The 27434-nt window shown below is 38.8% G+C and overlaps 1 protein-coding gene and 1 long non-coding RNA gene across 13 annotated transcripts in view; both read left to right on the forward strand.

Annotated features, from left to right (window-relative positions):
* The window catches only part of LOC143860608 (auxin efflux carrier component 5-like), a 76335-nt gene that overhangs the window by 24187 nt on the left and 24714 nt on the right, over positions 1 to 27434 (forward strand). The window contains exons 1-2 of one of the 2 annotated variants that reach the window (XM_077371340.1): positions 13931 to 14744; positions 15393 to 15467. The gene's annotated coding sequence lies outside the window, so the exon portion shown is untranslated. Of the gene's footprint in view, positions 1 to 13930; positions 14745 to 15392; positions 15468 to 27434 lie in introns of those variants that run through there. The other variant, XM_077371339.1, reaches the window with a different exon arrangement.
* Positions 649 to 9269, forward strand: LOC143860349 (uncharacterized). 11 transcript variants are annotated; one of them, XR_013239691.1, is made up of 10 exons: positions 650 to 841; positions 960 to 1005; positions 1110 to 1389; positions 2513 to 2627; positions 2929 to 3019; positions 6932 to 7002; positions 7084 to 7163; positions 7256 to 7384; positions 8388 to 8442; positions 8655 to 9269. It is a non-coding gene; the product is annotated as an uncharacterized LOC143860349 (long non-coding RNA). The 11 variants fall into 11 exon arrangements; XR_013239692.1 differs by having other exon boundaries at positions 1137 to 1389; XR_013239687.1 differs by having other exon boundaries at positions 651 to 1005; positions 1110 to 1234; positions 1317 to 1389.

The raw sequence follows: 27434 nt of genomic DNA on the forward strand, positions 1-27434 counted from the left end.
CTTTGAATTCCTTCTTTACACCCACCATCTTAAAAAATGAACTCTTCTCTCTTCTAAAATTATAGTTCCAGAGTACCCTTGTCCCTTGCTCTAATGTGACTACTTTTATAATGGAGTTTTTTTTTTTTTTTCCATGAATGGACAAGTGAATTGCATTGAGTCATGACACTCATCTGTTCTTTTCCCAAACTTGCTTTCCGAATTCCCCTATTGTTTCTTTGCCACTAAAGCATCACCCTTACCAATAAGTGTTTTGTTTTTCTTGTAGGTGTTACCCTACCCTCAACGTCATTATATGTAGGACAGAGTGGTGGGTCTCTCTGTTGCTCACAATAAATGGCCTTCTCCATGTGGAAAGTGATGCAGTTTGGAATATGTCTGTAGAGGACTCTCCAGCCAAGCAAAATAAATGTGGAGTTTTATATGATGTAGTTTTCATATGGTGTAAGCCAGTGTAGTAGTCCAGTAATCCTTTCTATTGTAAAAGCCTAAACCAACGAAATTTCGTCAACCATCTTTTCCAAAAATTCCATACCCCTGTATTGCTAAATCTTCCTCTTGTGTCCTTTTTAAAGGGTCATTTTTGACATTTCAATTCTTTTTCTACCAAGGCCACGCGTAGCCTCTACTCGACTTAACTGAACGCGTGTCCTTCTCTCTCTTCCATCTGTCCAAAAGAACCATAATACCCAGCATGTCCTCTCTTTTGGAAGTTCTTCTTCAAGCCCTAGCAACAGAAATTATCTCTCCCTATCATTCTTCATTTGCTCGCATAGGCCTATTTTCTCATCCTCAAAAGACATCAAAAGAAAGAGAGAAAAAGAGAAGAACCAGGATAAGAGTTTGTTTGGTTCTTGCTGGCTTTGTTTTTTGTTCTCTTTTTCCCCATTTCTGTCATTCTCAATGTTATATTCTACCAATGGTGAGATGTGCTTTGACATGTATATTATTTTCTGCAGAAATCCTAGAAGATGGACATGAAGAGGGACTCAGATAGAGATAGAGGTAGTCTCTTTCGCCCATGCTTTTTCACTTTTTACGATCTGGGTTTTTCTTAGGGCAGTGATATTTCCTTTCCCCCTGGTGGATATCCCCCCCCCCCCTAACAGAAATCGTCAACTTTTATGCTTTTGGAGATCCATCGAGGCCCGAGCAAAAAGCCCCTCCAGAGTTCTTTTATAACGATGAGGAGGCTCGGAAGTACACGACCTCCTCTCGTATAATCGAAATTTAGGTAAATAATCAGATTTTTAAATTTTTTTTTTGTGTACCAAGCAAAACTTATTTATTTTTTACTTTTTTGTGTATTAAATGAGAAACTTACTGAGAGAGCATTGGAGCTTCTTGGTTTGCCTGATGATGGAATTCCTAAACTCCTGCTTGATATAGGTGAATTACTTCATTATATCTTTGTTTTGTGTTTTCTCTTTCATTTTGGATTTTTTTGTTAGGACTAGGAAGGTATTTGGCGTAGGATTTTGTAGCCTTAATTAACCATTTACGTCATTTAGCAAATTTCTAGGATTTAGGTAGTGGGAAGGGTGCTCTTATCATGTGAAACTTGGAGCTGAATACTATAAATAATGGTGGGAGGAATCATGGAAAGTGAAACTTCGATCATACTGTTGTATTTATTGGGAATTAGGGTTTTATCAAGGCTCTTTTATGGTGCATTTCTGAAGTTCCTGATAGTGTTTTAAAACCTGATTGGGAACTCAAAAACTCATCAACTTGTATTGTTACGGGTGATGATATACTTTTCTTCAATCATAGATTTTTTTACGATAAACTTCATTTAGTACTCAACACATTCATTTGGACTCTACATTGGGGATCTTCTGTATGCACATCTCTATATTTGTTCTATTATCGATTGAATTCGGTTAGATTTTTTATTTTATCAAACTGATTGTAATCAGATGTCTTTAGATTGCATATGTTTGAACCCTCTTCATTTATTGTATTAATGGAGTTTAATTTGATCAAATATTGTTCAAACCAATCATTAATTGGATGGGAGATATAGGGAATATTTATCCCTGTGGAATATTGATCTGGATGGTCCGTGTAAGTCACCGTAGAGACCTTCCCTCTTTCGTCTGAGGTTTTCACTTATTCGTCATTTTTTTCGTCTCTTTTGGCTTCCTCATCTTCTTATTCATAATTCCACTACAACTTCTGCTTGAGGCTAGGGACTGACACCCTTCTCAAGCCCGATTCAAAAAATAAAGGCGAAAAGCCTATGACCTGCTACTGATTTTTGTCCTATATATTTTTCTGTTTAGCAGGATAGACCTCTTCCTTTCTTGACAATTTTTTGAATGGTCTTTCTGTATGCATTTTGATGTCCCTCTTTTGGTTTGATTAGTAATATATTAAGGTTATTTGCTATATGTTTTAAAATTTTCACTAGCCCTCCCAGTCAATATTGTTAAACTATGCCGGTTACCTTTTGCACCCCACTGATTCTTGATGGCCGCTACATCTTCTCTGCTTTTTTGAATTTTTACAGGCTGATAGTGCTAACAAATATGGAAGCTTGCTGGAGGTTGTGCAGGTTCTGACTAATTTGAACCTTAGCATTAGCAGGGCTTACATTTCTTCAGATGGGGAATGGTTTATGGATGGTAGTCTCTCTCTCTCTCTCATCAGATCTTCATTTATTGATTCTGCGCTTGCTCTTTTTTCTTGCATTATTTCATGTTATAGACCAAGATGGCAATGTGCTATCATTTATCTTCCTAAGCCCAAGATGGCAATGGTCATTTATCTTGATAGTTTGGTATATTACTGAGGCCCATACTGCTTTTCTTACTGTTTGCTTACCGTGCTTTATTACAAGCGGAATTTGGTATTGCACATCATAACTCTATTTTTTTTTCTTTTCAAAAGCAGCATATCATAACTCTGTAATCTTTGAAATGCTAGGTTGCAGTGTTTTACTTCGACGATCAGTTTACCTTGTTGAAGTGGATTGGGCTCATCAATGGGTTGGTGTGTTTTTGTTCAAATGGTACAGGTAAATCATCCAACCTTTCCTGCTCATAATTTTCTCGCATGCAATTTCTTGTAGTTATAGATTATTATTTGTTTACAGGTAAGTCATCCAAACTTTCATGCGCATAATTTCTAGAATGCAATTTCTAGTAGTTATAGATCATTATTTGTTTGTCCTGGACATGAAGTTGCATGGGGTTTGTTGAATATGATGACATTTGATCTCCTTGTTCTTCAGTAAATTAATAACAACAATTTATGCTGGAGCATATAAATATCTTATTTTAGCATAATGATGAAATTGAACATGCTTGTTCTCTTCTTTTGGTAGGTAAGCTGGGGTTTGGCGGGACCCCTACCGGCCTACCATATATGATAGAGTAAAGAAAGACTTACCAAATTGGGTAAACCACCCATTACAATCATTTGAAACAATGCTTAGTCAACCTGGAGGAATAGGGAGAGAGAAATGCCAGAGTTCTCAATAAAATATGTACTCTTGGAAAGAGAATCCACAAATATACTTTGCTCTTTCCAAGGGCAATAGAACTTGCCATTGATGACCAAGGAAACATAACTTGCTATTGATGATCTTTATTGCCGGCAAGGATTCGATTAAGATTGTGTCCAGATCTTTTGAATATTAAGATTAGATGTGGATAGTAGGCACATCTGAATATCTTTTAGTTTTAGCTCATAAAGACTAATGTTCGACACTGGAACTCCGTGAGAAGATGCAGAAATGAATTCGCCTTTTCCGTTCCTCAAAATACCACTCCCTTCTACCTGTATTTCTCATCTCCTTCTACCTGTATTTCTCATCTCCTTCATTTCTGCATTTCTTAGCCTTAGGTAAAGTCCTATGATGCATTTCTTATTCTCAATTTCTTGTTCAATTTAGTGATCTAGGTGGCTTTGGTTTTTTGTGGGCTATCTGCTCCTACCTATTCTACTGTCATTTGATTAGATTTTTATGTGGGTATGAACTTACATATATTTGTATGGTGTTGCTTTGGTATGGGTTTTTATTACTCTCTTGATGCCACCATACATACTTCTTGATAGTGACCATGAAACTAGATTTTCTACCTTTTGTTTTTTTCCTGCATTTGTGAAGTTTTACTTCTTTTGGTTGTATTCTCATTTTCATTTTATTGGCAAAATAATGCTAGGCTACTGATATTGGCACTACCATGCTTTGATAATACACTAACTCATCATCTCCTTTGTTATTTAAAAAGCTGTCAAATGTTATTACAATTCCCAAAATGCTCTGAGAAGCCATGAATATTGTTTTAAACAGATGAAAAATCTCAAAATTGTGGTGATATAATTTAACTAAGATATGTCTAGAGAGATATGCCATTCAATATCTCTATGAAAAATTCTAATATGTATTTGTTGACCTACGGAATAAATCAGATGGACCAATGTTTATTTTAGTTTTGATTTTAGATTTGTGTTCTTTTTCTTTGATCTATAAGCGATGTTTTGAACATTTTGTTCTTTCTTTCTGTTTTGTAATTTGTTACAATTGAAGTATTCGTGTATTGTTGAAATGGGTATTACTGCTGATAAGTGATTTTCTTTTTAATTGATCATATTGTTGAGTTATTGGGAAGTAAATAATTGGAAGTCTTTCCATACATTGTTACCCTGTTGCCATTCCATATGACAGTTCAGTCCTAACTTGGAATGCTAGGTACTACTAATTCGTATAGATGTATTGGTTCAGTCTTGATCTTACTTACCACATGTCATTTGGTCTACTGTTTTATTTAAAATTTTGGTTTTGGCCTGTTCCCTTTGTGAATATGAGGGTGAGTAGTTAGTGGCCCGCCTTCTAAATGTTGGACTATTCCAATTAGAGACCATATAGATTGATTGCTGTTTTGTAATTTGTTACAATTGAAGTATACGTGTATTGTTGAAATGGGTATTGCTGCTGATAAGTGATTTACTTTTTAATTGATCATATTGTTGAGTTATTGGGAAGTAAATAATTGGAAGTCTTTCCATACATTGTTACCCTGTTGCCATTCCATATGACAGTTCAGTCCTAACTTGGAATGCTAGGTACCACTAATTCGTATAGATGTATTGGTTCAGTCTTGATCTTACTTACCACATGTCATTTGGTCTACTGTTTTATTTAAAATTTTGGTTTTGGCCTGTTCCCTTTGTGAATATGAGGGTGAGTAGTTAGTGGCCCGCCTTCTAAATGTTGGACCATTCCAATTAGAGACCATATAGAGTGATTGCTGATTGAAAATTAGCAAGTTCTCATGTCAGGGTTAAAGTCTCTAAATTTACACAAATTTTGCTGGAGTGCTTTGTTGATGGCATTTTAACTTTTAATTTTTTAATTTTTTAATGTTTGTTCCGTCGGATTTGTGCTTTGTTTTACATGGTTCAGTATAGACTATAACCTGCTTAAGTTGTATTAGGTTTTGATATGCCTTTTATTGACCAATAAAGAAAGAGAAGAGGAAACATAGTAAATTGTTTTGTACATCAGTAAGCTATGTTGAAGGGTCTTAGACCTTGGATGGGCCATTTCTTGAGGAAATCAACAAAATGATATGGTTTTTGATTGATAACAGTTCTGCTCCTTGAACAAGTGAATTGGATGAGATGAAAAAAAATTATGTGCCACAGTTAGCTTCATATAAGAAACTACCTTATTATGGTTATCCCTTTTTTCTTTCTTTGTTGTGGTTCTACGTTGTCTTTTTTTTTAGGTGCGAGTATTAGTTCAATTCAGCTTTCTTGTGTTAGTTCATTTTCAGTCCAGCACTCATTTAAAATGTGCATATGAATTGAGTATTCTGTTACAAAAAGACATGGTGAGGAGCTATGCTTACCAAAATTTGATAGAGCCTATCTTATTGGACTAACTTCTCCATTTACAAAAATACCAACAATAGGAACCACTCTCGACCCTCCATGAAAGAATGAAATGCCTTGGGAGACATTGAATGAACTCTCTTTGTATGGGCTGACTTGAAACCACATATCAGTCCAAAGATCAACATGCAGGTGGGAGTCATAGGTTTGAGTAAATTGACATTCCTGATCAAATGTAAAGAAAGAATAAAGGAAAGAATAAACTTCCTCCCAAATTTGGTACTCTATGGGAAGGCACCTGTGACATCGCTTGTGACATTCCTCAAGAGCAAATAAGCAAAGGAAGAAAAAGTCTACATGGATCGCAATTAGTAATTCTAATGCGGGGTCAAGCCTCTAGCTCAACATTGGACCAAAATAAACATTGGTCCATCTGAATTTATACCAAATCCATGGAAGATATAGTAATTTCTACTGCTTTTTTAGGACTGTTTACTTTATGTGCTTTTGGGTGAATTCGAATCCACTACAATTATACAATTATACCGATTCCATGGTATAGATTGGGAGAAATTATTTGTTCGTGTTTTTTTTTCTCGCATTTTATGCATGTCATTTCTTTGTATTGTGTCTGTGTGGGTGTATAAATTGGTTTTCAAACACATCTTGTGGTGTAAAATATGCGGTGAACAGAGCATCTGCACTGGAGTTTATTTTAAGGGAGTCGTCTCTTTTCCACCAAGTTTCTAAATTGTAGATTCCAAGACTTTCACAAAAACTAAATAGGAATTTCTTTTGGTGTTCATAGGGTTTCAGCTTCCCATGTATTTTTAATTATGTTATTATTATTTTTTTCTTATTTTTAGTATCTGCAAGTTTCCTATAAACTTTCTGGGACCTTTCATATTTTATTTAGTTCGGGATTATAGATTTGAGAAACATTAGGGCTGTTATAGTAATTACATGCCAAGCAAAAGCCTTTTAATTGTTCTGAACTTCTGATTCCTTTAACTGCCCTTTCCTCTGCAGTCACAAAGCATCCAGTGAACTAACTTTGAAAATTGTTTTCTGCACATGTCAAAATCAGGGAAAACCCCGCAAGATTATGGAACCAGAAACCCCTCTTCTTGAAACATCACTAAGGGAGCGTCTGCCAAGGTAATTCTCAAATTCTGAAGCTTTGGTCTTTCAATCCATTTGGTTCTTCTTATCAAAAAGAGTACTTGGTTTTTATTCTAGGATAAAAGTTCTCAAGAATTAGAGAAAGAGGAACTGGAAAAGATGCCCAAATTGAAGGCCAGGCCAGGCCATTCGATAAGGTCACCATGGCTCCTTTCCCACTGACTCGTCATCTTAGTTAACAGACATAATGTTCTACTCATACTATCATCTCTAAATAAAATCTCTGCAGATATTCGAGAGCAGAGGAGACCTTGGAGTATTTTGTTATCCAAAACGCCAATGGACAATACCCCAGGAACTTGATTTTGATACACATGAAAGAATGCCACCACCCATAGTTGTAGCTCTTTTTGACAAGGTATTAAAATCAAAAGTTTTTTTTTAATGACTGTTGAAATCAAAAGCTTCTTTCATCAAAGTACTGTATGTTGTTTGTTGATTTACTTATGGAACTGCTCCTTTCTTATTTTTCTGCTGCTTTCACTGAACTCGGAACCACGTCATGAGCAACAAAAAATTCCAAGAATATACAACCCAATCCCTTCTATCTCCACATGGAGGTTTGTATATCCATCTATAATCAAGGCTTATATTTATTGACTGGAGAAAGAGACAGCTAGCACAGGAACTTCTACAGAAACAGTTAGAGCAGGAAAGAGGAAGGATTCCCATATATGACCGATTATCCTGTGGTGACTAAACTATAATAAATAAAGCTCCCCTAAATTCACTTTTTATTGGATAGGTGGATTAAGCTTATCATTTAATCTTTTGTCGACCCACTTCCGGTTCCTAAGAAGGCAAGGAAATCACTCACAGAGGTTTGATATTTTTCTCTCCAATCACTCGCATAGGTTTGAGATTTTGCCGTGCATGTGGACCATCATGCTTTTGATCCGGCATAATTTGATAAAAAGGCATTCAGTCTTTCATCTTCTTTATATGAAAGCCCTGTTTGGTAACCATGCATTTCTTTTCATGGAATATTAGCTTACCAGATGTTTGAGAGGGAGAGGGAAAGAATTGAGAGGACATGAATGAGGAGACTGTGTGAAGTAGCTGAAAAATAAGGAAAAACAAGAACTGTATTTTCCCTGTTTTTCAGCTTCTTGTCACCCTCAGCTTCAATCTTGACCTCTCAATTCTCTCCCTCTTCCATCCCTCCCTGTTCCTCTCCCCTTCAACGGAAAAACTATCCAAAATGACTATTGAATATTATTTCCAAAATGACTATTGTATATTATGGAGACATCTTGTGTGTGTTAATGTGTGAAGACATCAAATGGGGTGTAGACAGTTTATATGCTGCGACCCAATAATGTAAATGGCAGTCCAATTTTACAACCTACATTTTTGTGCAGATCAAGGAGAAAAAAATGATGTATAAGAGGTACAAGATGATGGATTGCAAAAATGGTATTTATTACTTGTAACATGTGTTATATATGTGCACTTTCAACAAACATGCATGTAGTCAATTAGTTATTCTTTCTGCTAGGCCTCTTAGGCCCATATCTCAGTTTGACCGTGTGTTGCTTTGCAACTGCTAGATTGTGTTGGAACAAAAAAAAAAACACTTCTGTCTTTTGCTTTATTTTTTTAATTTATTTTGAAGCTATGTTTTGCAGATGGAAGAAGAGAAGGCAGTGAAACAAATGAGAGGGACAATGGTTCCCCAAGCAAGACCCATTTCGAACTTTGCCAATCAATTCCTTCCACCGGGCAAGACGTGCAGCTGGGTGGGTTGGTTATATAATCTTATATGTGCATTCCTTCTTCGAACCTTTTGGTATGTATGGCCCCCTAACTATAGATCAGGTCCAACGGACGAGAAACTAAATTCCGCACTGTTCCAGTGTCTGTCCAGCACTTTCCGTTGCTATGCTCATTCATGGAAAGTTGAGGATCGGTCAGGTCATCAACAAACAACAAAAACCAAGTCTCCAAACTTGCGTATGGTCCAAAGGTACTCAAAAAGAGGAAGAACTGCTGCTACTGGTAGTGCTGCTTGCATGTGATGATGAATGTGCTTGCTGTTGTTATTGGTACTGTGGTGGGGTCAAGAATGTTTGAACCCAAGAGAGAGAGATTGTTATATTGTGTATTCCTTGGGTAACAACACATACTTCATAGTGAATTTTTCCGAGCACTTCAATTCTCCTAATTTTTGGGAGATCAAAACAAATTTGCTAACTTCAATGGTTGATTTATTTAAAAGGAAAAATCTAGGTATGTGAATATAATGTTTGGCAACTGTACTAATCCATATTCTTAAATATCTGAGTCGCACGTGCATTTGCACGTGTATCTTTTACTAGTTTTCAAAAAGTACTATAGGACTTACACCATAAGATGATCCAAACCGTCCATCTGATGGGCCAGAATCTCAAAAAATTATTTCCATAGGATAATCCCAACCCTTCGATCTATGGAGTTTCCATAATATGCAGTTAAAATCGATCGGAGGGATAGAATCATCCTATGAAAATGATTTTTCGGGCACAGACTATTTAAGTTCTTGTCCATCAAATGGACAGTTTGGATCTTCGTAGAGTACGTAGTTTTGAAAGGACAGAATTGAGGAGGCTGATGTAAAAGTGGCTGTACTAGTTCAAAATCTTTCTTACAAAACCATTATTCTCCTACCCAATACCTCTAGTGCCGATCCCTCTTGAATTTCCATCATTTTCTCTATGTTTCTTACAAAATCATCTTCAAAATAAATTTCCTCTCGTATTCATTCCTCCTGAATACCTCCCGATGGATTCATTTCATAGAAGAGCGGCAAAGTTTTTCGGCCGGCTGCCAACTTGAAGCCAACCCTCCTCCTTTATCCTGGCTTGGGACAGGCTGTGGAAAACACAGGCAGAGTTTTCTAACATTGGATAGGATAGAATGGAAGAAAATGATCCACGTAGAAGAACCCAACTAGAACCAAAATTAGAGCCGAGTAGATCCCTTTTACCTTCTTCATGAATTTTTTTCTAAAGGATTCATTTAGCCGACCCCAACTAGCTCAGGACAAAGGCTTTCTTGAGTTGAGTTGAGTATTCATTCCTCCCAATTAATATCAAAGGTTGACACATTTGGGACAGTATTTATCTTCCTCATTAACTCACTTCCCAGATGATACTTAAGCTTTATGAAGGGATTCCTCTTGCCTGTCCTTTTCTATGTTTTGTTTTAATTAGAACATCACTTCTCTCACCCACTAATGCATTTCCTAGGCTAGTTTTTCAATTTTTATTAATGGGAACCAACTGGGAGACCATTCCACTTTTCCAAGGAAACTTGGTCACACTTCAGCGATTAAGGATTACGCAATTTTTATGCTTGTGCTTGTTCCAACAAATCATGACCGTCCATTTTCATCACCGCGTTGAACCTTCTTGACCAGTGTTTTTTCACTTTTTGCTCTCCATCAAAGTTATACTTTGGTTGCCTCCATGAAAGTGACGTCAAACAGATCACGTGCATGGATTCTTGGAGCGGGTCACCATCTAATCTCCAGAGTCCAAAACAAGAATGTTCCTCTTTTTTATTTTTAGATTGCAATGTTCAATCTTCGGATGTATGTGGGATTATCATAAATGCATGCTCTCTTCTATCAATTTTCAAAAAGCTAGAGAAGTGTTTATTAAACTTAGGAGTGTCATTATAAAAAAAATCAGTTTTAGATATCTTTAGTAATTTGTACATTGTAAGACAAGGGTTTAGGAATTTAGATGGCCAATGATGTGAGAAATTCCTTCGAGAGGATTTGGTGAGTGGGAAATAAATGTGAGCTCTATAAATGCAAGAGCAAAGTCCTGCAGCATCTGCTCACCACTAGAGCTGTTTTTGGGTAGGTTATTCACCACTAGAGCTACCAAAACTAAGTGAGAGAGTGAGTTGGAGAGAGAGAATGAAGGCTCTCTTGAGCCAAGAGATGATCGATATACAAAAATAAAGTCATACTTTTCCGTTGTGGGCCCACCACTCTGTTGCTTTGTGTTTCTACATGGGGAGAATGGAGAATATAAAAAAAATAAGGAATTTGGTAGCTATTTCGCGGATAGTCTATTGCATGAGGGTGGCTGCTGTCACACGCAAAAGAGCATCTGCGAAGTGAGTTGCATGGACGCCATCGTTCCTTGGAAAAACTTGGTAGCTGTAAGCCATATGGTGAAATGACTTTTGCATGAGGACGCCAACATTCCTTATTCTTAACGTTGCAAATCTCTCTTTCACCGATCCACCGATCCTCTCTTCCCCTCTGTCACCTTTATTAAACAAATGTTCCGTGTATATTTTTTCATTGTTGCCAAACATACCCTGGGACAAATATTCCATGTTTTGTGGATAAAGTGAATGGATAGAAGAACACTTTCCATGCAGAAAGAATGTTCTTTCAACATCCATTAATCACCCGTTCTCAACTATTACCCCCAGATCTTCCAAATATGGCCTTAATACCCTGAGCACATTTATTAACCCTACATACCACTATCACTTTCCACTAACTTGCTCTACCCCTATTACCGACCCCTATTACTTTCCTTCCTTATATACGGCAAGTCTCTTAATCACCAAAAAAATAAAAAAAGGTCTAATACACTTACCTAGAAATGCGAGGCCCAACTATTTTTAATAATCCTAAGTCCTAACCATTAATTGGCTGGGCTTCATTATATAGATGGGTTACAAGCATGGTTTAAAATTTCGGTTTCGGTAACCGTTTTGGATCCCACCGAAAACCGAAATTTCGGCGAAATCCGAAATTTTGTAACAATTTTAAATAGATAATGGCATTTAATCGAAATTTCGGATTACGGTCGAAATTTAAAACCATGGTACAAGTTTATAACCCGTCTCATCATTTGATCGGTAAGAAAAATGGGTCATGGGCTCATGGCCCACTTGCTAATGAGATAAAATTCTAAAAGGTATTGATTTTAGGGTCTTCACTAACAACATCTTTGTGGACACAAATGGACCATGTGGATATGATTTGATCCGTTAATCTAACATGCGACCACAAATCCAACTGGTTGCCGTTCCTCCCATCTTGATTGGATGATCTTAGTCATACATCAAATCTAGTATTCTGTCAAGAATCAAAATAAGTTAAAATTAGGGGTTTTTGCAAAATAAGTCCTCTACTTTGCTCTATTTGCAAAAACAGTCTTCTCGTTTGACAATTTGCAAATAAGGTCATCACGTTTCAAAGAAATTTGCAAATCAGGTCATGCCAACAATTAGTGACCAAACTACCCATTGTAGATTTTTTGACTTGCAAAAGACCAAAATGTCCTTATATGTGAAAATATAAATAAATACCTTGTAAAAGACTAAAATACATGTAATGCTCAATGATATGTTTTCATAGGGTGGGTCCCACCAACTCAATTCAAACGATCATAGGAGGGGCCCACCATTTTGCCTCATGTTTTGATGGGGTACGTCCCACAATCCCCAACTGAGCCCACGTCTATGTTGGTTTTTAATACAAACTCATAAGAGAAAGCTAGTAAATATAGAAATGATATTCCCACATTCTTTGATTCAAAACTTATCATTGACTGTCATGGGTATTTTTGGTCACAAAATTAATAGCATGACCTGATTTGCAAAATTCACTCAAACATGATGTCTCTATTTGCAAATCTTCAAACTAGGAGACCCCTTTTGCAAATAAAGCAAAGTAGAAGACTTAATTTGCAAAATCCCCCTTAAAATTATTAGCCTCCGAGACTAACAAGTAAGGATAGCCAATCCCAAGAACAGCTTATCCTATTACTTCTATACAAAAGGAGAAACATTGTTACTTTTATAATTTTCCCAAAAAATTGAAGCGCGAACTTTTCTGAACTGATATGGTTTGTACTTTCACGAGGCCACTTTTTCGATATGTCTGAGAATGGAAAGCAGATATCCTCTGCAATAATGTCATTATGTATTGTCAGTGTTTTTCTTCAACAACAACCCCTTCCCTTTCACTTTCTCTCTGCATAAGCTTTTCAAATCTCTATCCTCTTTCTAGAGCTTTCATGGCGAAATTTTTCATTTAATTTCAAAACCGTCCACACAGCTGGTTTGACGTCCAAGCTGAGTTGTTTTGGGCTTGTAGAAAGAAAGATAAAACCCCCACAACACCCATCGCTCCCCTTCCCTTTCACTTTCTCTCTGCATAAGCTTTTCAAACCTCTCTCCTCTTTCTAGAGATTTCATGGCTAAAAATTTCATTTAATTTCAAAACCTTCCTCACAGCTGGTTTGACGTCCAAGCTGAGTTGTTTTGGGCTTGTAGAAAGAAAGATAAAACCCCCACAACACCCATCACTCCCCTTCCCTTCCTCTCTGCATTAGCTTTTCAAACCTCTCTCCTCTTTCTATAGCTTTCGTGGCGAAAAATTTCATTTAATTTCAAAACCGTCCTCACAGCTGGTTTGACGTCCAAGCTGAGTTGTTTTGGGCTTGTAGAAAGAAAGATAAAACCCCCACAACACCCATCACTCCCCTTCCCTTTCACTTTCTCTCTGCGTAAGCTTTTCAAACCTCTCCTCTTTCTAGAGATTTCATGGCTAAAAATTTCATTTAATTTCAAAACCTTCCTCACAGCTGGTTTGACGTCCAAGCTGAGTTGTTTTGGGCTTGTAGAAAGAACGATAAAAGCCTCACAACACCCATCACTCCCCTTCCCTTTCTCTCTGCATTAGCTTTTCAAACCTCTCTCCTCTTTCTATAGCTTTCGTGGCGAAAATTTTCATTTATTTTCAAAACCGTCCTCACAGCTGGTTTGACGTCCAAGCTGAGTTGTTTTGGGCTTGTAGAAAGAAAGATAAAACCCCCACAACACCCATCACTCCCCTACCCTTTCACTTTATCTCTGCGTAAGCTTTTCAAACCTCTCCTCTTTCTAGAGATTTCATGGCTAAAAATTTCATTTAATTTCAAAACCTTCCTCACAGCTGGTTTGACGTCCAAGCTGAGTTGTTTTGGGCTTGTAGAAAGAACGATAAAAGCCCCACAACACCCATCACTCCCCTTCCCTTTCTCTCTGCATTAGCTTTTCAAACCTCTCTCCTCTTTCTATAGCTTTCGTGGCGAAAATTTTCATTTATTTTCAAAACCGTCCTCACAGCTGGTTTGACGTCCAAGCTGAGTTGTTTTGGGCTTGTAGAAAGAAAGATAAAACCCCCACAACACCCATCACTCCCCTTCCCTTTCACTTTCTCTCTGCGTAACCTTTTCAAACCTCTCCTCTTTCTAGAGATTTCATGGCTAAAAATTTCATTTAATTTCAAAACCTTCCTCACAGCTGGTTTGACGTCCAAGCTGAGTTGTTTTGGGCTTGTAGAAAGAACGATAAAAGCCCCACAACACCCATCACTCCCCTTCCCTTTCTCTCTGCATTAGCTTTTCAAACCTCTCTCCTCTTTCTATAGCTTTCGTGGCGAAAATTTTCATTTATTTTCAAAACCGTCCTCACAGCTGGTTTGACGTCCAAGCTGAGTTGTTTTGGGCTTGTAGAAAGACAGATAAAACCCCACAACACCCATCACTCCCCTTCCCTTTCTCTTTCTCTTTCTCTTTCTCTCTGCATTAGCTTTTCAAACCTCTCTCCTCTTTCTAGAGCTTTCATGGCAAAAAATTTCATTTAATTTCAAAAACGTGGGAACACAGCTGGTTTGACATCCGGCATCTCTTACCGCCGATCGCGGAAGGCTGCTTAAAAAGGTAACACTTTACATTTTTTCCCTATCATTTCCCAATTCCCAACCTTCTCTTTCTTTTTTCTCTCCTTCACCTTCTCTGCTTTTTCTGCACAAACCCACCATCTCCCTCCTCTCCTTCACCTTCTCTGCTTACATTAACTAAAACATTGTTTCATCTTCAAATTCATTGGACCCATTTCCCATTTTCATCATCAGTGCAATTTCTTGCCTTTTTTTTTGTCCAGACACCCCCATTCGAAGACCCAAATCTCCTCCCTTTTGTTCTGGGCCTTGTTTTTTTTTGCTTTTTTTCATATGGGTCTGTGACCTTTTGGCTATTTATCACTTTTTTTGCATCTGGGTCTGTGATCTTTTGGTGGTTTATATGGAAAAAGAGAAGGCTTTTCTGAATGACACTAGTCCCCCATCTCTGAGATACAGAGAATCCTGAAATTTTAACTGCTAGACTTATAACTTGAAATTAAATACTCCATTTCAACAAAAAAAAAAAAAAAAAACTTGAAATTAAATACAAGAAATTGGAATCATGAAATTCTTGGATGGGTTATTGTTCTCGTACTTGCTGCTATATTGTTTGGAGCATATAAAATTTTAGCCATCTGGTGGTTGTTTCTAAATTGTAGAATTGTTTTAATTATTGTTATTCCAGGTTTTCATATTCAGGAATGAAGCAGAAAAGTGCTTGATAGAGACATCCATCAATTCTCTTCGCATAAGCATCAAGGTGAGATTGATTAACTTATTATTCAATTTTTTTTGTTCTTATTTCGTTTTAACTGATGAATTCATTAATGTGAGAAAAATACAAGAAAGCACAGCCCATAGAAGGCCGACAAAGAGAAAAAAGGAACCAACAAAAGAAAGACAAAACCAAAACGCTACAATCTACACATATAATGCTAGACAGTTGGCTCTGTACTAGATATATCAAAATTAGCAAATCCATCACCTTGAGAATTTCCTTCATGATGAATATGAGTGAACACTCAATAAATTTGGATAATAACTCTATTTCCCTAAGAAGCCTAAGGATCGGCATGGAGGAATCAAGGCTCTCTTGAACCAAGAGATGATGATGAGTGAATCTCATTAAATCCAAACTTTAGCACCATCAAATTTATGCCTCCATAATGGTTGAATCATAGATGTATGAAGGGAAGAAGACATTATCCTCCTGAGTAAATGGTTCCTATCTACCGAAGCCATGCTTCATTGGAATCTATAAAAACGGCTAGCCATTGGGACTGGCTTACAGATCTGTAGGGTCCAGAAGTCTTTTTTTTTTGACAAGTAAGCTGCGGTTAGGCAGACCCCCACCTGATATAGATAAAAATAAAAACCAAGGATTACAAAGGGCTACAAGAGCCACCATAGGCTAAAAAGAGAAGCCACAAAATACAAGGCTCCATATAGAGAACACAACATCTCCAAAAGGAGGAGATACAGAATCCGAACAGCTTTAAGACACAACAAAAAGAACCCCACACGATAAGGGGAGGCCCCTTGTCCTTTCCTAAGTGAAGCGAAGTGTGAGATCTCGTTTCAAGGCCCCCGTTCAATGTCTGCATTAAAGGTCAAATTGACCGCTTTGATTCTTTCTCGAGACTAACAGGAGTTTTATCATACTTCCCCTTTTCTTTTCTTTGTCTCTCCCCTCGAGTTCTTTATCGGTACTAAAATTTCGCTTCGGAGCCCTGGAGCTTTCCTCTTGTTGTCTGGACATTCATTGGAGTTCAGGATAGTCATTAACATTTAATCTTACCATCGATTTTAGAGAATTTCTTCTCAGGTTCGGGCAATGAGGGCGCTAGCCGAAGCCTCCCCTTTTAGGAGACATATTCTTGTCTCATTAGACCTCCCCTTTTTAGGAGATATATTCTTGTCTCATTAGATATTCCTCCACTAGGAGACATATTCTGTCTCATTAAGGCAGCTCCCTCGTGGAGACAAGCCTTGTTGTCTAGAGCCCGCCATTCAGGGAGACAAGCTTTGCCTCATTTAGAGAGTTTCCCCTTTTGGAGGCTTACCTAGCCTCATGTCCGAGCCTCCCATCCTTTTAGAAGTCGAGTCTTTGATTTATTTGCCCCTTTCTAGAGTTGTCAGACACCTTTTGTCTTGTCAGTCCCCCTTTTTAACGTCATTGGTTAGAAGTCTGCTCTTAGGGTTAGAAGTTTTTCATCTGTCATTTGTTTAGGGGTTTTACTCCACATGTTAGATATCCTCTCCTTTGGAGACTGGCTAATTCTTGTCAGCTTTTGGTCATCTCTTTGAGATTGTTTACTCGTATCGGAATTTTTTAGTTCCCTCGCTTGTTTTCTTTTCTCTAGGCTTTAGGGATCCTGTTTCCCTCTTTAATAGTCTACCGTGATATGTTGGGTATAGAGGCTCTTCTATCAGACCCCCTTTAGCTGAAAGAGTGTTAACGCATTCTTTTTTTAAACACAAAAAATATAAAAGCATTTCAAATTAAAAATTTAAAACATCAAAAACATTTGAAAAAACCATGAAAATCTAAAGTGTTGTGTTTTTAGGAGTAGTTTGGAAAGTTCGTTTTCGAACTACGTTGGCTTGATCATCTTTCACGAGGTACGTAATGCAGCTTGGGATCTTTATCCCAAGTTCAGCCAAACTTTTGTAAATAGTATTTTAAATCTTTTTTTGAATAAATAACTTTAAATCTTTATTTCAAAAAGCTCTTCCTCTAGAGTTAGGAGTTTTAGAGTTTGGAGTTTGTCCTTGATTTGTTGTATGCTTGTTGTGTGTTTGTTTTAGAGTTAGGAGTCTGTCCTAGCTAGGAGCGCCTCCGTCCGGTCAGTTGGCGATTCACATCGCCGACTGATGACTAGGTCTAGGATGCGTTAGTGATCCTATTGTTTCCTTAGGACACACAGCCTAGTTACACATAGGTTGTGGGAACCACCTGCATTAGCTTAGGGCTAACCTGCATTTAGTTAGGGCATATAAGGTGTCCTAAAATTCACAATCCACTGGAATTTAAATAATCGCACGAGAAGCTTTAATAACTAGTCTGGTCTTTTAGGTCGTGTCTAGGATAGAAGTTTAGATGTCTTAGGCATCATAGCTTAGAATAGGCGCGAAGAACTACGTTGCCTTGATTCTCGTGGAGGCGGGGATACGTAGGCTTCTTTAGATGAACATCAGATCATCTAAAGACTCGGGCTTAAGCATTAGAGTCTTAGGGTCTGTTGGTAGCTCTTTAGGGCTTGTGTTTGCATATTGATGATGAGTTTCACATAGGATCATGATAGCGTGTGTTCATTCCCTTGCTTACTTACGTACTTAGCTATAACATTTACCTGCTTATGTGTTTTACCTACTTGTTTAGTTGTAGCTCTTACCTGCTTAGCTGTAGTTCTCACATGCTTAGCTATAATTCTCTATCTTTATTAGGTTACTGATTATTATCCTTTACTATCATCTACTGACGTTTGCTCATTGCGCATGTTTACCTTCTTAGCTGTAGCGCTTTACTGCTTTACTGCATTTTCTATCTGTCATTTACTGCTTTCTAGATGAGATGTGTTAGGATTTTATATTAGGCGTTGTGTATTCGCCCCAATGTAGATAGGTGCTATGTGTTCGCCATAAGTTTTCATTACTGCATTTTCTATCTGTCATTTACTGCTTTCTAGATGGGATGTAGGATTTTATATTAGGCGCTTGCTCCAATGTAGATAGGCTCTATGTGTTCGCCATAGGTTTTCATTACTGTTTTTTCTATCTGTCATTTACTGCTTTCTAGATGGGATGTGTTAGGATTTTATATTAGGCGCTATGTATTCGCCCCAATGTAGATAGGCGCTATGTGTTCGCCATAGGTTTTCATTACTGCATTTTCTATCTGTCATTTACCGCTTTCTAGATGGGATGTGTTAGGATTTTATATTAGGCGCTATGTATTCGCCCCAATCGCCTAAGGATCGGCATGGAGGAATCAAGGCTCTCTTGAGCCAAGAGATGATGATGAGTGAATCTCATTAAATCCAAACTTTAGCACCATTAAATTTATGCCTCCATAATGGTTGAATCATGGATGTATGAAGGGAAAAAGATATTATCCTGCTGAGTAAATGGTTCCTATGTACTGAAGCCATGCTTCATTGGAATCTATAAAAATGGCTAGCCATTGGGACTGGCTTACAGATCTGTAGGGTCCAGAAGTCTTTTTTTTTATGAGTAAGCTGGGGTTAGGCAGACCCCGACCAGATATAGATAAAAATAAAAACCAAGGATTACAAAGGGCTACAAGAGCCACCATAGGCTAAAAAGAGAAGCCACAAAATCCAAGGCTCCAGATGGAGAACACAACATCTCCAAAAGGAGGAGATACAGAATCCGAACAGCTTTAAGACACAACAAAAAGAACCCCACACGATGAGGGGAGGGGTTGACATCCAGCCAATTCTAGTTGGAAGTGTCCGCACCAGGCCAACACAAAGAGCAGAAACGTATCCCCGCCCAAGCACCAACAACACCGCAAAACTATTTCCTAACATATGAGATTCCAGCTCTATCCTCATTGATAGTCCTGAGTAAATTCTGGGGGGAAAAGAAAATAAGCACAAAGTCTCCCTTTTGATGATAATCATGCTTGGAAAGGATATCCGCAGCCGCATCTCCTTCTCTCCAAATATGGGAGATCCTCCAAGACTCCAATTTGGCAAGCTGGTCATGCATTTGTTTCAAGAGATTTACCTGCCGCCAAGGAGTGTTTCTCTTCCCTTTAATAAGATCAATTGCATAGGAGGAGTGTGATTCAATCCACAAAGAATTTAACCGCAATTTTCTTACCATTGTGATTCCCCTGCTGATTGCAAGAAGTTCCAATTCGAAGATTTCCAGCTTAGGAACGTTTTGAGAGTAGGCCGATATCACCATGCCATTGCAATCTCTTAAGAGACCCCCTATACTTCCAGTAGAATGGACAAGAAACGCGTCCGAATTAAGTTTGAATTCCGTAGGAGAAGGTTTTGTCCAGAAGCAATTCTTTTGACTATGAGATGTTGGATTCAGGATATATCTAAAATTTATAGCAACCCTCTTGTTTTTATCATTGTCATCATCTTTTACACAAGGTTTCTGCATTTTAGCTTTGATAATCGCAAGGATATCTCTGAGGATATGGGACTTATGAGAGCTCTTATTTTCGAAAATTCTTTTGTTCATGTCTTGCCAGATTCTTTAAATTGAAGCACTAAACCCCAGCTCAACCGCTTGACTAGCCTGCCCGTTGCCGTTGATGTTAGTCCTTGTAGACACCCCATTTTGACCGAACCCTTTTACCCAAAACCGAATAAGGTCCCGAGACCGAGCAAAATCACTGAAACCCGGATCTCAGGAAGTTTGATTCGTGTTACACCCCACTCTTGATTTTTATCCCAAATCCCTCGAAAGGGGTGTGAAATATCAATGCGGGGTGTGTCAATATCATCCCCGTGTGCAATAACAGTAAGGGCCAAATACCCTCCCCATCGTTTACACTGACCACCTTTGTTGTGTGTAAAGAGTAGTTGGAAATACATTAAAGAGGGGGCTGCCAAGGGATGAATAAGGAGTGCAAATATATATATATTTTTTAAGACCCCTTTTCACCCCAGCCACCCTGTGATGAAGCAAAAAGTAGTTATAAGGCATCAAGTAGAGGGCTATCCATAGGAGGGAGGGGGGCAGATTTTTTGTTTTTATATATATATATATATATATATATATATATATATATATAAGACCTAGCGAATTAGGGTTTTGAGGAGGGATTTTTCCTTCTTCGCTCGTTCGAAGCAGAGGAGAGACGAGAGAAGAGAGAACCGCCGGCCACTCCCACCTTCTCCAACCATCGCCTACCTCCATCTGCACCACCGTTACCATCTCTTCTAACCTATTTCTCTACCCCATCTCTACCTTCTCCACCATTTTCTCCTCTCCTCTGCCTCAGCCGCCGTCCCCAACCCCATTCCCACCTCCAACCACCGTCTCTGGCCATGCTGCAACCTCAGCTTCCTCGTCTCAACCCCCATTTCTACCACCAATTTCCCCACCGTTACCTCTGCTTTGGATCCAAAACCCATCACCTTCAACAAAACCACCATCTCGAACCCTCTCCCTTGCCACCGGTCATCTCCAACCCCATCACCCATTTTCTCAAAACCCAACCTAGCTGAGCAACACCCCATTGATTCCGGCGAGAATCTCACCGGAATCTGGCCATGCATGCCTCATCCAAACCCATCTACAGAGAGAGGCAGAGAGATAGAGAGGGGGTTTGATTTTTGAAAAAAAAATCTCTCAAAGCACAGAAAGGTAGCAGAGGAAGAAAGGAGGAGAGATCGAAACCCATTTCATATCTCTCCCCAATTACCATTAAAACCCACCTCCAAAAGATCCATCTCACCTCCTTAACAGCAAGCCCCATGATTTCAGTTTCTAACAGAGAGATTGAGAGAGAAATCAATTGAGGTTAGAGAGATCGAGAAAGGAGAAGAGGGTCATCTTCTCCGGCAATTTTCGTCGGAATTTGCCGAAGTACGTCTACATTTTCTCCGGTGGCTCCAACCGGAATCCGGCCGACACCTCCATTCGACCACCATTTTCTCCGGCAAAACCTCATCTTCTCCTTCTTGTTCGTTGTTCTTCCCTACCATCATTTTCCTTTTCACAAGCCCCATCTTCCTCGAACCCTTTTTCATTTTTACTTCTCTTACATCGACCATCTTCTTCTGTCAAATTCTGGCTGGGTCCTATTATTTTTGTCTACTTCATCAGGTAATACACTAAACTCCTTTGTAGATATTTCTTTGTGATTGCTACTACTACATGTTTGAGCTAATGGAATTATACCAATCAGTATGAATGTATGATGCAGTTGCAAATTACTTTTCTCTATTCATGGATCTGATTTCGGTTCCATATTGTTGCAACTAATGTGGAGCAGGGAAAACACTTATAATAATGGGAAGCAAAGACAACAATTTCTTGTGCCCATTAGATCCTTGTGCTCCAGGCAACTCACTCGAGCATGCCTTTCACAGTTCATTGGCATAATAATCAGATCTTTTACATCTTGGTTAAGGAGGCAAAGCAGAGATTTCTATCTCTATTTCTCAGGCAGCTCATCACTCTCTTTATGTCTTTGTAGATTTTGTCCTCTCAGTGCTCTTTTTCTTGGGCGTCTTAATTCTCCCTCAAGGTGTTTTCCAAATTGCATGAGAATGAGGATGTTGGTATTCCTTTTTGTTTAAGTATTGTTTAACCTTGGTAACCACCTGAAACTGGTTCTTGTGTTCATTCCAGCTCATTTTTCTTTGTATATCTTAGGTTGGGTCTTGATAGCCCGATGGTTATTTGTCAATTTGTGTGGGGATGGGTGTAATACCATCGTGAAAATCAATATATCAGCCTTGTGGGTATCCTTTGGTTAATTGGGCCATCGAAGTATAGCAAGGTTTCCCTCGTTGTTTGAGTCAGTCCTTGTTATTGCTGAGAGCCACCTGTTGGATCTCCATTCATGTTCGTTGCAAGTTTACATAATCTTTCTTTGAGTATATGGAACTGATTTACATTTTTGTACAATACTAAAATTTGCATGGCAGCAGCGACTGTTGTGATTTCATTTGGAAATCAGTGAGGGCGATGAAGGCGTTAGCCCAAGCCCATCATTAGAGGGACTTACCTGGTTGTGGTAGTACCCTCTTCTCTCTTCTTCTCCTTTCAGGTACCTTTAAATCTTAGATGACCCTTTCTCTTGAAAGGGCGATGAAGGCGATAGCCCAAGCCCATCTTTAGGGGACTCGCTCAATCCAAGTAGCGCTCCCCTCTTTTGTTTAGTAGGCCTACCCAACCTTTTGGATTTCTTTTAACCATTTTTTTTTAAAAACCCTTCTCTGGGCAATGATAAGGTTACTTGGAGCCCGTCTTTGTGTTTTGTGGCTCACCGTTTTTTGCACTTGAATCTGCACAAGTTGATGCCCCCTGTTATGCACCAAAATTTATAAAAATCAGAAATATCATTGCATGCATTTGTATAATTTGTTGAAAATTTAAGATTCTTCTTTTATGTTAAGTTTTGAGTTAGGTTCTGAAGATGAATGAACTGTTCAGGTGAGACTATCTTGAAAGCTTATCATACTTATTTTTTATTTAAATAAATTGTTTAATTGAAGAAGGAAATCAGATGACTACTCTATTCGATGTTATCGACATGAGTACTGTTTGATTTCAAGGCGGTTTGTAGAAATATTATATGTGTATGAAATCAGATGATTACTTTGGCATCATCTGATTTCGTTGGAGTCCCCGTATTGGGGTTTGTGGTTGGCTTTGAAGTGTTTGATATTGTTTTTACTTCATTAGGCTACCTAGCGGCTGGTCTGGGCTAATTAATGTTGTTTATCATGCTATGATTGCTATTATTACAGGTTGTGTACTCTTTAGTTATAAGTCTTTCTTTGCTTAGTACTTGATTTGTTTATAGAAGAATTGAATGGAAATTTGAGATTGCCTAGTAGCTCTTTTCTGCTCTCTTGGTGGACTAGCGCAGTCTTCTAGACTTCTTTAGATACTAGAACCTGTACTAGGAGGCATATTCTGTCTCATTAGGAAGTCCTCCTTTGGAGGCAAGCCTCTTTTTTTTTAGCTTAACCTCAGGGAGGTTGCTTTGATTTTGATAAATGGTGTACCCATAGGAGGCATGCCTTGCCTCATTTAGAGAGTCTTTGACTCATTCGCCTTTTAGGTGGTGTTATTAGAGAGTCTTTGACTCATTCGCCTTTTAGGTGGTGTTATAGGAGAGTCTTTGGGTGGTGTTATTAAAGAGTTTTTGACTCAATCTTTCTCTTATTGGTTTTTCTAGAGTGTCTTTGACTCATTTATCTTTCAGTTGGTGATAGTGGAGTCTTTGACTCATGTTCCTTTTCTTTTAGGGAGTCTCTGACTCATTTATCCTTTAGTTGGTGTTAGTGGAGTCTTTGACTCGTGTTTCCTTTTCTTTTAGAGAGTCTTTGACTCATCTATCCTTTAGTTGGTGTTAGTGGAGTCTATGACTCGTGTTTCCTTTTCTTTTAGAGAGTCTTTGACTCATCTATCCTTTAGTTGGTATTAGTGGAGTCTTTGACTCGTGTTTCTTTCTCTTTTAGAGAGTCTTTGACTCGTCTATTCTTTAGTTGGTGTTAGTGGAATCTTTGACTCGTGTTTCCATTTCTTTTAGAGAGTCTTTGACTCATTTATCCTTTATTTGGTGTTATTGGAGTCTTTGACTCGTGTTTCCATTTCTTTTAGAGAGTCCTTGACTCATTTATCCTTTTAGTTGGTATTGTTAGAGTCTTTGACTCATATTCCTTTTCTTTCAGAGAGTCTTTGACTCACTTGTCCTTTGCGGTGTTATTAGAGAGTCTTTGACTCATTTGCTCTTATAATGGTATTATTAGAGTCTAGTTTCCCCTTTTAGCCCTAGGATTTGGCCATAGGGTGTTGTTTTTTGTATTTTCCCTCCAGTCTTTGACCAAAAGGGTGAAAACATCAGAAACCTATAATCCAAAAGTATCGAAACATTTGAATTGTTTTAAAATGTTCTGAGTGTAGTTAGAGAGTTCGTTTCGAACTACGTTGGCTTGATCCTCTTCCACGAGGTACGTAGTGCAGCTTGAGATTCTTATCTCAAGTCTAGCCAAACTTTTGTAAATAAACTTTGAAAATCTTTTAAAAACCTTTGAAAACCTTGTTTTCCAAAGATTTTCCTCTAGAGTTAGGAGTTTTGTCCTAAATAGAGAGTTTTAGAGTTAGGAGTTTGTCTTTTATTTGTTGTGTGCTCGTGTGTGTTTGTGTTAGAGTTAGGAGTTTGTCCTAGCTAGGAGCGCCTCCGTCCGGTCAGTTGGCGATTCACATCGCCGAGTGATGACTAGAATAGGATACGTTAGTCCACCCTTTGTTTTCCTTAGGAAATACAGCCTAGTTACACATAGGTTGTAGGAACCACCTGCATTAGCCTAGGGCTAATCTGCATTTAGTTAGGGCATATAGGGTGTCCTAAAATCCACAATTCACTGGAATTTAAATAATCGTACAATAAACTTTAATAATTGGTCCGGTCTTTTAGATCGAGTCTAGGATAGAGGGCTAGGTGTCTTAGGCATCCTAGCTTAGAACAGGTGCGAAGAACTACGTTGCCTTGATTATCGTGGAGGCGGGGATACGTAGGCTTCTTTGGATGAACATCAGACCATCCGAGGACTCGGGCTAAATCGTTTAGAGTTTTAGAATTTGTGGTGTTGTTATTGTATGTTTTGATATGTTCTCTTACTTTCTTGTGCAGACGTATACCTTTAGCTGTAGCATGTATGTGTTTGTTCACCAGAACTTAGATACCAGTTAGGTATGTCACTCATAACCTAGTTGTGATTAGGCGACACATCTTTTATCTTACTTTATCTGTGTTTATTATTTCATCCCCGAGTCATGCATGATTAGGTAGACGTTCACTCGGGGATATTTGTTCCCATTTCACATGATTTTTTTTATCCAAACTTCTTCGAAGTTAATGAAAAATGGCATAAGAGACCAAGTGTTCGCACTCAGGCGAATTGGGGGCGCTCTTCGGACCTTCTCCATTCGTCATCAGGCACGGACCTTTTGTATCTCTGGTTATCCATTGCAAACAGAGCATTTGTTTTGGTTCCATGGCGTGTCCATGGATGACGACTCTGAGTTATTTTCAGATATATCTTGGTTTCGAGCCTTGGCTCCGGATCAGGATGTATCTCTTTCATTTTTATATCGCCACTCATGCTATGCTGTGAGGGTGGCATCCGTTTCGAGAGTTCCTTGGCAGAGCTCTCCTTCTCGTTGTGGAGATCCGGAGGATATAGGGACCCGTTCCCTCACCGTCCTCGGATCGGGGTCCACAGGCTGGCGACTCTGAGTTATTTTCAGATATATCTTGGTTTCGAGCCTTGGCTCCGGATCAGGATGTATCTCTTTCATTTTTATATCGCCACTCATGCTATGCTGTGAGGGTGGCATCCGTTTCGAGAGTTCCTTGGCAGAGCTCTCCTTCTCGTTGTGGAGATTCGGAGGATATAGGGACCCGTTCCCTCACCGTCCTCGGATCGGGGTCCACAGTCCTTAGCCATGATTCTTCCTCTCGGTGCGATGATCTGATCCTATGCTTGACTTTGGCTCTTCGCAGTATCCCGTACCCGATCTAAGCTGAATATCCACACTTGGAAAACAAATGGTCTATGTTTTCACGAGCATTATTTCAAAGACAGCAAGAACAATCAATGCCGGGATTGAAAAGTGCAATTCTGTCCTTCGTACTAAGTCTGTCCTGGATCGCCTTGAAAACAACTACTGCATGTCTTGGGATGTGGTTCTTGACCCAAATAGATTTGGTCCAGGATAAGCTTTGGGACTTTGTTCTGATCTGCTCCCACGCTGATTTTATAGTAAAGTTCCCATTGGGGGAAGGTTTCCAAATGCGTCTGTCCGAACTAGAATCATTCAAAGCTGTTTGGTTCATCAGAATTTTTTCTTCCCTCAGAGATCCTTTATTTAGCATCTCATTCCAATTTCCATTAGAGAAAATGTTTGACAGAGCATTGCAGTTTGCTAAGTCAGAATCAGTATTCTCTCTGGATATAATTGAGTTGAGTGGGCCATTTGGATGTCATGGCTGGTTCCAGAGGTCTATATTCTTACCGTCTCCAATTAAGAAGCAGATATTAAGCTTGGCAATCTCTGACTTTGAGGGTCCCTCTAACCCCCCAGGATGGCTTGAACGGCATGCTAATAGTCCAAAAATTCTTCTTTCTGACGTATTTTCGGTAGAACCAGATTGACCAAATAGATGCAGGCTGATTGATGAGCATCCATAGCTGCTTGAGCTGAAAAGACGTGCTTATGTCCCTCAGCCTCCTGATGCCAAGCACACCTTCATCCTTGGGCCTGCAAATTGAATCCCAGGAATAGAATGGAGTCTTTTCTTGGTTTCTGTGTCCCCCCATATGAAACTTCTGATAATCTTATTGATGGCTTCCATGGTGCGAACAGGGAGGTTATCAGCTGTGGACCAGTATACTTGAAAGGTTCTGAGAACAGTTTTGACAAGTTCAACTCTGCCTGCTGAGGATAAAAATCTGTTATTCCAAAATGCAATCTTTTTTTGGAATTTGGCGATTAGAGGTTGGCAATCCTTGGCAGAGAGCCTTGTGGAGATGAGGGAAAGCCCAAGATATCGAATAGGGAGGTTCCCAATCTTGAAACCAAAAAGGTCAGCAATCTGTTTCAAGGAAGCAGGATTCTTCCCTGGGAGCCTTCGATTCCCGCTTCGATTCCCGTTTCGATTCCTGCTCTGGCAACCTCGAGTAGGATTCTTCCCTGGAAGCCTTCGATTCCCACTTTCGATTCCCGTTTCGATTCCCTCTCTGGCAACCTTGATCTGTTTTCCGTCAGATAGGCACACCCCTTTGAAGAAGATTTCACTTTTGGCATTGTTTGAGATAAGAACTGTGGATTCTGTGAAAGCTTTCAAAGAGGCTACAATGGAGTTAGCTGAATTGAGATTAGCACGAGCAAATATCATTAAATCATCACAAACATAAGATGGGAAATAGAAAGATTACCTCGGGAGAAGGATGAGGAGTACTGTTCTTTTAGCATTGTACTTTCAAAGAAAATAGTA

The sequence above is a fragment of the Tasmannia lanceolata genome, unplaced genomic scaffold (genome assembly GCF_043159265.1).
Source record: "Tasmannia lanceolata isolate RefF3 unplaced genomic scaffold, GAP_Taslan_0.1 ptg000037l, whole genome shotgun sequence".
Taxonomy (NCBI): Eukaryota; Viridiplantae; Streptophyta; class Magnoliopsida; order Canellales; family Winteraceae; genus Tasmannia; species Tasmannia lanceolata.